The 12448-nt window shown below is 39.3% G+C and overlaps 1 long non-coding RNA gene across 1 annotated transcript in view; it reads left to right on the forward strand.

The window, feature by feature from the left end:
* The window catches only part of LOC144339520 (uncharacterized), a 215116-nt gene extending 203200 nt beyond the window's left edge, over positions 1 to 11916 (forward strand). Inside the window, exon 4 of the long non-coding RNA XR_013414550.1 lies at positions 11812 to 11916. This is a non-coding gene — a long non-coding RNA (uncharacterized LOC144339520). The remainder of the gene's footprint in view (positions 1 to 11811) is intronic.
* The last annotated feature ends 532 nt before the right edge of the window (positions 11917 to 12448 follow it).

Consider the following 12448-nt stretch of genomic DNA (forward strand, 5'->3'; position numbering starts at 1 on the left):
TCCTGGGCATATGTTCAGAGGGGCACCGCTTGAAGCACTTCAAGCCCTCCCCCAAGCCCCTACCATTGTTTTTAAATGAGGTGAAGTAATTATATGAATAAATGGAATCTCAGAAAATCACAAGAAAAGAAACCTCCTTCTCCCCGTTCAGATTATTTTCGGAGAGCTCATTTACTAAGCCAGGCAACCATTCCCTTTCAGCGTCCTTCCTCCATTGCCAGCTCAGCTCCCGGCTGCTGCTATGCTGGGTGCTGGGTCTGAGGCTCCGCCGCAGCGATGGTTCTGGCTCAGCAGTTTGCACAGCCCAGCCCCCTATCTCCCATGCCCACGGCCACTGCCACCAAGCACACCGCCTGAGTGCAGCAGTGAAGCAGTGAGCACTGTCACAGGGACCAGACGACTGTTAGCGGAGAACATCCACCGCGGATTTGTCTAGAGCTGCAGCTGTGGGAGGCACTTTGGCCTAGCAGCATCTGTCAGAGATATTTTCAGAAACCAACTTAATACAAAAGACACACACTGCAATATTAATGGTAGTCTCTGTGCATCCGATGTTTGAGAGCCGTCCTTTGTGCCATAATGTACCTTGTTGGCAGCTGCTCGAGTTGTCAGATCCTGTAAAAGCCACAAAAAGAACAGCACAATACTTATTGCCCGAATGGTTTTGAAACAGGAAATGTTTCTAGCATGAAAAAAGATGAAATTTATGCTAACAACCAAAATAATCCCAAATCTGGGTTATTAAAACCAATATTGTATTTTTAAGAAGCTGCACAAACTTAGCTAACAGACTTTAGGAAAACCAAGTAGGCCGGGTGCGGTGGCTCACGCCCATCATCCCAGCACTTTGGGAGGCCGAGGCGGGCGGATCATGAGGTCAAGAGATTGAGACCATCCTGGCTAACATGGTGAAACCGCGTCTCTACTAAAAAATACAAAAAATTAGCTGGGCATGGTGGCGGGCACCTGTAATCCCAGCTACTCAGGAGGCAGGAGAATCGCTTGAACCCGGGAGGCGGAAGTTGCCGTGAGCCGAGATCATGCCTCTGCACTCCAGCCTGGAGACAGAGCCAGACTCCGTCTCCAAACCAAAAAAAAGAAAACCAAGTGATTCTAAGTGGCATGAGATAAAATGAACAACGTAACTGTGGAATTAGCATGATAGTAATGAACCAGGGCTGCTCATTTCCTCTCTGTACTTTTTATTTGGTGGTTGGGGGATTAAATCTTTTTTATAAACGGGGGAAAAACAAAAAACAGAAGTCTCAAAGTGGTGTGGAAAATTCAGTTTTCAGGTCCCAGGTCATGTATACATCACTGATTATTTTCATTGGAAAGCATAATAAATCTCCACAGGACACACAAAAAAACTTTGGGTTGTTTCAGGTATTAGTTACATTTTCAGCAAGTTTTACTAATGCGCTCTTTTATTTCTCTTATTGATTTACACATATTTGTCGTGAACTACCACCCAAAGAACAGGTTTACAGCCATACTCAGCACCAGGTTTCATCATCACCTCGATTGCGCAGAACAAGAAACCCGTAGCAATAAGGACGTGGCAGCACAGATAAGCAGCTCCAAATCCTTACACATTGGCCAAGCAGTAAGGGGCACTCTGATTTGCTTTCAAAGGTCTACTCCATTTGTTCAAATAGACAAGAATTCCCTCACAACTCAGAAGACATTTCTATGAAATATTTTCTTGCCTTTGGAGTATTTTCAGCAGTAAAAATGGAGGAGAGAAGAGGCTAAAAGGACAAAAATATATCTCTAATTTTCTTCTGCCCTAGGTATAAATATTTTCTCATATATGTTATTTTCTAAGATGCCAGAAGTGGGATGCGCCAGTCTGCCCAGGCCTGCTCTACTTGATAATGGCATCAAACAAACAAACAAAACTAAACTAAACAAAAAGAAAAAAGAAAGAAAGGAAGGAAAGACTCACTGTGAAAAATATGAGCCTGCAACATTCAGACCTTAAAACTGAGCAGGAGGACAGGGTACAGTGGAGGATAACACTAAGTTATTTAGTGCTAAGAATGTCAAAGTATAATTTTCAAAAAGTTAAAACAGGGCTCTCAATACTAATATAGAATGAGCATGTGTCAAATATATTATTCAACTCATTAATTAATGAGAGAAATAAAATCATTAAGCTGGTTCAAAGAGCATTTGAGGAGCTATTTATAGGCAATTTAATAAAGGAATGTTAAATTAGATTGCTAGGTTACAAACAAACTAGTAAATCTCTAGTAGGATAATAAATCATAGAATTTGGGGTTATTTTTTTCTGTTAGAAAATATTGCTTCTTTAAAATAACATGGAACTTCACAGAGCATGAACCCTTAATTTGTATTTTAAATAGCAAAGGCAAGTCATGGTAGATTTTTTCAGAAAATAAGTAATCCCCAAATGAGCCTCTTACACACAGTTTGAGTGTGACATTGATATAACATGCAATTATTTTTTGTCCTTGTTTACAATTTATGGATAATTTTTCTTAACAAGTGGTATAAGGAATCCTGAGTTGATCATCTAATAATCTGTTACTTTTTTTTTAGACAGCATGATGCTAGATAATAATGAAATTTTAATCAAGTTTCTATCAAATTTTTGTCACTTCCTTGATTTTTTTTTCAACATTGGTAGTTGGCACTCATGTACTTTGCAACTTACCAGTTAGGCTCACTGATTGTTTCAGTTCCTAGCAGCATGACTTGCTGAGCAGGAAGCGTGTAGTGACAGTGAGAACCTATTCTGCCTTCATATGCAAGGATGCTAGGATACTGTGATGTTAGCTGTACCAAGCCCTGCAAATACACACACACATGTACACATACACAATGGGAATGATGAATCCAGACAATTTTATGAGGAAAGGAAAAGTGCAAATCTTTCTAGGCGAAGATAACCTTTATTTGAGTTTCCTGATTAGCTAAGCAATAGAACCAAAGACTGTGTTGTACGGGACCTTAGAGGTCAGCTATTCCCACTTCCTTGTCAAAGCAGGAGTTTCCAGAAAAGTCTTTTTCTGTCATCTTTGTAAAATGCAAATCTGATCATGTCACTCTCTTGTTTTAATATCAGTCAGTCGTTCCCCATTGTCCTCAGGATAAAGTCCATATTCCCTAACATGACTTACAAGGTCTGGCCCCTTTTATCTCTCTCTACCCTCAAATCTCTTCCCTCTCTCCCGTTGCACTTTTCCTGTTAACATATGGATTTATTTTAGTTTTCCAAATGTGTTATTTTCTGGTTAACCTCTGTGTATAGGCTGTGTCTTCTCTCTGGGCAGTTCATGGTTCCCAAGGCTGGTCTGAAGAAGAGCCTGGGAATTCCACCCAACAGTCCTTGTTTTCTCCTTAGAGTAATAGTCAATGCCTTTTATCCTTGAGCTGAAACTATATATGAAAGAATAGCATAGAGTTGGTAGATCAGGAGATTTAAGGAATGACAGAAGTGCAGCACATTGCAACTTTGCCCAGAATCTGACAAAGTCGCTCATGGTATCTTTGAGAACGGTAAGAAGGGATGCATGTTGGTTCCCAGTACTCTGAGTGAAATTCGTAACTGGTTGAAAACAGAATGCAAAGGAGGCATGAGTATGAGGTCAACTGCATACTTGAGAGTGGTCTCTGTCTTTACCCTTTACAAGTCATTATTTTCATCAGTGTTTCAGACGTGGATATTAATGGCATGCTGATAAAATTTTAAAATGGACTCAAGTTGGGAGAAGTGAATATTTAGATGAAGATTAGCTGACAAAGTGCTCTTGACAAATTGAATAATGAGTTATATCTAACCCGACAAAATTTAAGTGGATAATCATAATAAAACAGCACAATGATAGGTTAGTGTGTGAGTGGGGAGGAAGATTTGGATCAAATAGTTGGTGAGTCTAGTTGGGAGTAAGTTCCACTTGAGTCCCCCGGGCAACATGACTTGCAAAAAAGGTTAGGTTCCGTGGCTGAATTAATAAAAGCTATTATTTATATCAAAGAGGGTTTTAAGTGTCTTTCTTGTTTGGCTTGCCCAACTCAATGATGGGAGCCTGTGTGTGGATTTCCGGTATTGTATCTCAGCATGCTGGCTGACTGCAGTGTCGGAGGGACACACACAGCCTGGAGAGGGACAGGAAGCTCTGTAGTGGAAGGTTGGTTGAAGACATCTGCGTTCTTTAGCTTGGAAACTATTACTTAGCTCATACCATTATAACATTAATTGCTAAGGGTTATTTATTTGTAACAAAAATTTACAATGAGAAAAACCCTTCAATACACTTCAGCTGAACTGATTAATCAGTGTGGTTTATGAAATGTTTGAATTGATCACCCATTACTATCTTTGTATTAAAGTTTACCGTGATCTTTTCAAAGAAGGGTTGAGAAAGAAGATAATTTGGATTTATGGTGTGTCTCTTAGAATTTCGTCTCCTGCAATTCCCTGTCAATAAATTTGCTTGGGGAGTATCTGTTCTTCTGTGCCAATATAAAAGTTATGAGTTTTATAAATAATAATAGTCCACAGGCTTGAATGTGCAAAGTTGAAACTTTCTATCTCTGTAAATGAATTTAACGCTCTCTAGTTCCTATTTCTGCTTTTAATGGAAAACTTAATGTTATCACTTTGACAACATTCACTTCTAGTTTAAATCGAAACTAAAATCTAAATTTGGTCTAAAATTCAGTGTAATCGGAATTTTCATTGCTGCTTCTGCTTCCCTGAAGTTCCTGGCAGGTTGGTGTGGCATAAGGAAAGAAAATCTGATTTTCCTGTCCTCCTCTGATCTCTCTGGTTCTCACAGGGTGGGGGGGTCTCCTTCCATTTGGTCTTTGGTCTTCCCTCCATGGAAGGTTTATGTGCTCTGTATCCTCTGACCTGGAACTGTGAGTGGTAACCCCTTTTCTCAACCACTTCTGTGACTTTTTTTGTATGCGCATTGGGATTGTGTACCTTCTTAGGTACTCTTGACTCTTTTCCACGTACCACCCTGCAGAAATCACAGCTTTGGGAACTGCACCTATATTCCTCCTTCAGCCCTTTTACTTACCGTTTGGCATCATGTTGGACTCAGGGCTTTGTTGTGAGTGGTGCAGTGTTTGAACCACATTGTGGAAAGCCAGGAAATGGGCTCTTTCTCTCTGAAATCTCCAGTTCTCACCTGTGACTTCTGGTGTGGACGCTACCAAGGTCCTTTAAGAGATGGCATTGTCAGTGTGCCAAGTCGCTTCTCAGGTCCTCACAGCATGCAAGCTCTTAACAATTATTATTTCTTCTCCAAGTGGTAGGAAAGCTGCTTTTGGCACAGCCAGTTTCCTCTGAAATGTTTCCCACTCCATGAATGTTTTGTTCTGAATTTTCCAGAATTTATTTTTTGTAATTCAAAACCAAGTCTTCAAATTTTCCCATAGTTTTGGTTTTTCTTGTTCTCAAGTGCCTGCCTCTGCTGTCATGAATCAGTTGTGGAAATGCAAAGCCCAACGTGTACTCTATTTTCCCCACCATCAGCCTCAACTACCCCACTATAGACTGCAGAGAAAAAAAATGGCTAAGAAGGAAAAATACAAATGTTTCCATTATATTGGGCAGGAGAGGGGGTGGTGAGGTTAACATTGGAATTGGAGTGGGAGTGGGAGGCAGTTAGGTGGGAGGAGTGAAAACTATTGATGTGCTTCTGGAGCTTGGAAAATCTCCTCCTGTGATTCTGATGTAATTCTTGCCTCTCCCTAGAACCTCACTTTGTGAGGTTCAGTGTTTACCAAGGTCTTTGATTGTATGACACATTCTTCAGTAAGCCATCGTGTGTTGAGAAGTGGGCTGTGGGTCATTGTTCACTGCACTTCAGGGCACTCATCCTTTCCCCTGTCCCTAATGAACACAAGAACCACACCTGTCTTATTCAGCATCCCATCTTGCAAATTCAGTCACATGGTAGGTGCTCTGGAAATATTTATTGTATGAATGATTGAAGACGGTAAGAATGACAGCTAGGATTAGTTTTGGGAAAAAATTATATTCAAGACAATTGAGGAAGTGATGCCATTATGATTTGGAAAGAAGGATAATTCTGGATTAGGAAAAGGGGAGGGAGAATGGGAAAAATAGCTTCTATATTCCAAGAGGCTAATATTTTGAAACCCAAGATGGCACAGAAAGTATTGAGTTGTGTTTATTAGGGGCTGAGCAGTTTCTAGGGTCTGATAGCCAGAACATTGCATCTACCTTCCCCTCTTATCTCCCTGCAATAAGACATGAAGTCTTGGTTAATCTATAGGTCCTTGAGCAGAAGTCTACCGGGTTATCCAGTCCTCAGCATCAGCAGTGTTCATCTATTGATTAATTGGAGCCTCAATCAGGATCTTTGAACAGCTTTCCTTGGGCCAAGGGCCAGCTTCCCCAAGTGAGTGTTCTGCCTAGAGGTCTGCACACCCCAGTCAGGTCAAACCACCTAAAGTCACTCCATGGAGGTAGACACAGAAGGAGGAAACAATTCCAAACCAGGAATTTGTTTCCCCAACATATTTCTATTATTGGTTTTCACATTTATTTTTACTCTTAAAACCACTAATAACCATGAAGCTGAAATAGATGCCTGGTCAGTTTCAAGTCAGTTCCGTGACATTATTGACTTCATTCTACATCAGAGGAATAGGGAGAATTTTGGGGGAAATTATTTTAAATTCTGTCCTACTCTCTCTTACCTTGTCTTTGTATTTCTTGATTTTTGAAAGCAGTGTGGTAGTGAATCATTAACTATACTATCTTCACAAGCCCATGTCAGATTTTGTAGTATTCCTTATAGGAACACATTCTATCTAATAAATTTTTCAGTCAAGAAATCATAGGATAGAAGCCACTGGTCATTGCCAGATTGGGCAAAAATGGAAATTCAGTTTCACTTAAAAATATTCTCTCTACTTGAGATATTTAAATATGTTATTCTTTATTATGTTTTGATTACATAAGCAAAGATATTTTGCAATCTGCCAATTTTACTTATTTACAGCAAAGTCATAGAAATGAATCTTTCTCTTTTAGTTTATGGTTGTGTGGGAAAATGTGTTACTCTTTAAGATCATTGAAGCTTAAAATATAAGCTTGAAGTTTTACATATTGATGGGTTGAAATATTTTGGCAAAAAAATTGTATTAAGCAACCAAAATTTTGAGAAAGTATGGCTAAAATATCTTTCCTCATTATAATAAAATAGAGGTGTGAAGTTAGTAATATTAGTATAACATGGAGTTTAATTCAATAGAAAGCATGCACTCAAACCTTTTCAACAACCATTTATTGAATATTGACTACGAGCAAGGCCAAAGTCAGTAGAGAATAAAATAATGAACCAAGTCCATTTTCTGTCCTCAATGAATGTATAAGATAAAGTATAATCAAAAGCAAGGTGGGGAGTGGCGAATACCATAAGGAATTTGGAAAAGACATGTACTGCTCTTAGCAAGAGATGAAGGAAGAATCTGGGAGGAGTCAGTAGCTTTTGAGTTATTTCTGGAAGGATGATATATGAAGGGAAATCCTTCTAGTAGAAGAGCAGTCTGTGAAGTATACATAATTTGAAGACTGCTTGTACTTCACCTATATTTGGGATTAAACACATTTTGAGACTTGGCCTAGGGACTTAACCAAAGATAAATCCATTCTAGCCACAAAATCCCCTTGGACATTTTCTCCCTTTGTGGCCCTGGGATATTTCTGTTTGCTGCTTCCTCTCCCTGGAGTGCTTTCTCCCTGAATACCTGCTTGGCTTTCTCCCTCACCTCCTTTAGGAAATACAAAATTTAAAATTTCCGCTGTGATTTCTGTCTCTTTTTCCTGCTTGGTATCCACTGTACATACTGCCATCTAATATATTACATATGATGCTTATTTATTTTATTTGTCTGTTGTCCCTCACTAGAATGTGTGCTTCAGGAAGGCAAGGATATGTGAATGTTTCGTATCCTCAGATTCTATAATAGTGCGTGGTGCACAGCATGCATTCAATATGTTAATGTATTTGTGGAATGGTTGAGTGAGAGCACAAAGATGAAGAAGCAAAGTGGCTCCAAACAGTTTAATTGTTTTAGGTCACAGCATAGCTACAAGCTGAATATGTATGCTCTTGTCTCTTGGCAGGTAGCTTATCTGAGATGTGAATCAGCATATAGTTGCTAAAAGCACACTTATTAGCTGTGTAACGTTGGGCAAGTCACTTGACCTCTTTGTGTCTGTTTTTTCATTTGTAAAATAGGGTGAACAAAGTCCCTTCTGCATAGGATTATTGTAAACGTTAAATAAGTTAATATATTTACGTGTATCTGACATAGAACAATTGGTACATAAGTGTTTACTATAATTATTTGCTTTTGTGTTACAGAATTAAGTTTGGTTTTGCAACCAAACTCTGTTTTCTTCTGTAAAATAGGGAGAACAAAGTACCTTCTGCATAGGATTATTATAAACATTAAATAAGTTAACATATTTACATGTATCTGACATAGAACAATTGCTAGATAAGTGTTTACTATAATTATTTGCTTTTCTGTTACAGAATTGAGTTTGTTTTTGCCCATCTGAAATATCTGTAAAGATATAAAATATCTGTAAAGACTCTGAGGATGGAACAGATACTTCGTAGTTTTCTTCAAACTTGTATAGCTCAAGGGGTAACTATTTCCTTCTGCATGGACTGTCACCCTCCCTCCTGTCAGACCCTGCCCCTGTGCTTGCCTTCAAGCCTTCATACCTTCAAAACATCTTGCTCTGGTCACCTTTTATAGGTGACCTTTCCCCATCTTAATTTCTCTATTCTGTGTTTTGTGGCACACTGATTCTGGGTATGGAGTATATGCTCAGCCAGCAAATCTGTTAATCATTATCTTAATTGACTTGGTATTTCCCAGTGTTCCTTTTTCCAAGGCATAATTTATTCTTTCTGTTTTTGAATGAAGCACATAGAATTGTATTACCTGAATTTCACCATCCTGTAAATCCAGTCATTGCCATATTCTTTTCTAGCCCTGACCAGTAAATCTATTCTTTACTTATCATGCTAACAACAACAACAACAGAGAGAGAAGCAAAAGTCTTGCTTAAATGCTTTTAATTGCTCTGCTGTCCACATATGCTCATGATGAGAAACACACCTCTCTCTTCTACCAATTTTTTTTTTTTTTGAGACGGAGTCTCGCTCTGCCGCCCAGGCTGGAGTGCAGTGGCCGGATCTCAGCTCACTGCAAGCTCCGCCCCCCGGGTTCCCGCCATTCTCCTGCCTCAGCCTCCCCAGTAGCTGGGACTACAGGCGCCCGCCACCTCGCCCGGCTAGTTTTTTTTTTTTGTATTTTTTAGTAGAGACGGGGTTTCACCATGTTAGCCAGGATGGTCTCGATCTCCTGACCTCATGATCCGCCCGTCTCGGCCTCCCAAAGTGCTGGGATTACAGGCTTGAGCCACCGTGCCCGGCCTCTCTTCTACCAATTGCTTGGCCTCCCTACTTCCATTTTCTTAGTTTACTCCTAAGAGCCCAATGTAAACCTGACAGTTTCTTTTAGATGTTGGAACAAACTGTTTTCGTGATTTTGAGTTTCTTATCAGTGTGTAAATGGCTCTAAAACATCAGTTTAAGCTTTGTCCCTTTCCTGTTCCAGATGTTGAGGTCTAGCAGGACAGGTACACAGAGGTTCAGCTTCTGGATCAGATCCTCCTGGTATAGGGAGTTGGATACAACCAACTCTACAACTCGTCTATCTCTGGAGCCCATTGGAGATGTCAAGGCCACTGCACACTGTTTTTCTTTACTTTGGGTAGTGCAAATAAACTGTCACCGGGTAAGAAGTGGTTTCTGTTTAGAGTGGCAAAGACTGACTTTGAGCACTAAAAAAAAGATGGAGAAGAATGTTCAACAAAACAATATTATTTTTACATAAAATATGGAACTTTTTATTTTTCTGTAATGCATTTCTGGATTCAGCAATCGAAAGCAGAAAAGTGAAAAATGCACATTTTCCTTATAGACCTATGTTCACTGCATAGCTGACAGTAAGTTAAAAATACTTGGCTGGTGAGAAAGGTGAGAAATGGATGATGATTCAGCCGCTCCAAATAAAGGCTGAAACTAAAGGCTGGTCGGATGTAGCGTTGCAGAGTTGGTTTTAAGTTCTCTTCTACTAGGCAAAATTCAAGGTAGTGAGCAGCATGGGCTGTGGTATCTAGACGTAAAAGCCTTTGTAAAAGTGACAAAAATGTCAAAATGATAATTTTGAAAAAATGAGGTTCAACTCTTACTCTTAATTAGAAACACCAGAGAGAACACATAACACAGGAGTTCTTGTTACAAATCCCGCCTCTGTTTACCTAACACTTTCCTCTTGTGGGTTGCCTTGTCTCATTTCGAAGGCATTGCAAGAACTGTTTATGACCCTGGCCTGCTCACTCCCCCACAGCTGGCTTATTTTTGTCTGCCAGTCAGTCAAGGTGCTAATTGTGCCTATGAATACCTCACAGCTGTTCTTAACACATTGTTCCAAACAGTTCTCTTTGGCATTTAACGATGAGTTTTGACTTTTTTCTTCCCCAGCGCTAACATTCAAGACTCCACTGGGTTGAGAGCTCCTACTTTTCTTTTTTTTCCCCTTAACTTATATTTTAGGTTAAGGCGTACATATGCAGGTTTGTTATGTAGGTAAACTGCTGTCACAGGGGTTTGTTGTATGGTCCTGATGCTAAGGTAGTAAGCCTAGTACTTAATAGTTATTTTTTCTGCTTCTGTCCCTCCTCCCATCCTCCTCCCTCAAACAGGCCCCAGTGTCTGTTCTTCCCTTCTTTGTGTGTGTGTGTTCCCATCATTTAGCTTCTACTTATAAATGAGAACATGCAGTATTTGGTTTTCTGTTCCTGTGTTAGTTTGCTAAGGATAATGGCCTCCAGCTCCATCCATGTTTCTGCAAAGGACATGATCTCGTGCTTTCTTATGGCTTGGTAGTATTCCATGTTGTATATGTACCACATTTTATTTATCCGGTCTATCATTGGTGGGCATTTAGGTTGATTTCATTTCTTTTAATTTTCCCAGAAACCCCCAAACAACCCCATTAAAAAGTGGGCAAAGAACATGAACAGACACTTTTCAAAGGAAGACAAACATGTGGCCCAGAAGCATATGAAAAAAAGCTCAATATTGCTGATCATTAGGGAAATGCAAATCGAAACCACAATAAAATACCATCTCACAGCAATCAGAAATGGCAATTATCAAAAAGTTAAAAAATAATAGATGCTGGTGAGGTTGCAGAGAAAGGGGAATGCTTATACACTGTTGGTAGGCATGTAAATTAGTTCAACCATTGTGAAAAGCAGTGCTGTGATTCCTCCAAGAGCTGAAAACAGAACTACCATTGGACCCAGCAATCTCATTATTAGGTATACACCCAAAGGAGTATGAATCATTCTAATCATTCTACCATAAAGACACATGCATGTGAATGTTCATTGCAACCGTATTCATGAGAGCTCCTACTTTTGTTAACTTCTATTTCTTTTTAATGTCCACCTCTTCTATTGTTTGATTCTTTGCCGCAACCACCTTCCCTTTTATTTTTTAAAATAAAATTTTCTTTTAGTAGTTTTAGAAAAATGCAGAAAACATGAAAAATAGCAAGGAGTTCCCATAAATTCATCGCCCAGTTTTTCATATTTTTAGCATCTTAAATTAGTATGGTGTATTTGTCACAATAAATGAAACAATTTTAACTATAGTTCATACTTTACTCAGATTCCCTTAGTTTTTACTTAATATTCTTTTTCTCTTCCAGAATTCCATTCAGGATGACACATTACATTCGGTACGTCTTCTTAGAATCCTCTGGGCTGTGACAGTATCTCAGAATTTCCTTGCTTTTGAACATACTGAGTTTTGGTAAGGTATTTTGTAGAATATTCCTCAAGTGGAATGTATCTGATGTTTTTCTCATGAGTAGACTGGGGTTATGGATTTGGAGAGGAAGACCACCACATCATATCAAGGGTGCATGCTACCAACGTGATTTCTCACTGTTGATGTTTGATGGAGGTAACCTGTTGGTAACCCGACTGAGGTAGTGTTTGCCAGATTTCTCCACTGTGAAGTTACTTTTTCCCTCCCTTTCACACTGTACTCTTTGAGAATGAGTTTCTGTACACATGCTATACTTAAAGAGTGGGGAATTATGCCTCGCCTCCTGGAGGGTAAAGTGTCCACTGTATATAAATTATTTGAAATTCTTCTGCAGTGGGGGTTCTTTTCTTTTCTCTTCTTTTCTTTTCTTTTCCTTTCTTTTCCTTTCTTTTCTTTTCTTTTCTTTTCTTTTCCTTTCCTTTCCTTTCCTTTGCTTTCCTTTCTCTTTCTTTCATTCTTTCATTCTTTTCTTTCTCTCTTTCTCTGTTTCCTTCCTTCCCTCCCTTCCTTCCTTC

The sequence above is a fragment of the Macaca mulatta genome, chromosome 2 (genome assembly GCF_049350105.2).
Source record: "Macaca mulatta isolate MMU2019108-1 chromosome 2, T2T-MMU8v2.0, whole genome shotgun sequence".
Taxonomy (NCBI): Eukaryota; Metazoa; Chordata; class Mammalia; order Primates; family Cercopithecidae; genus Macaca; species Macaca mulatta.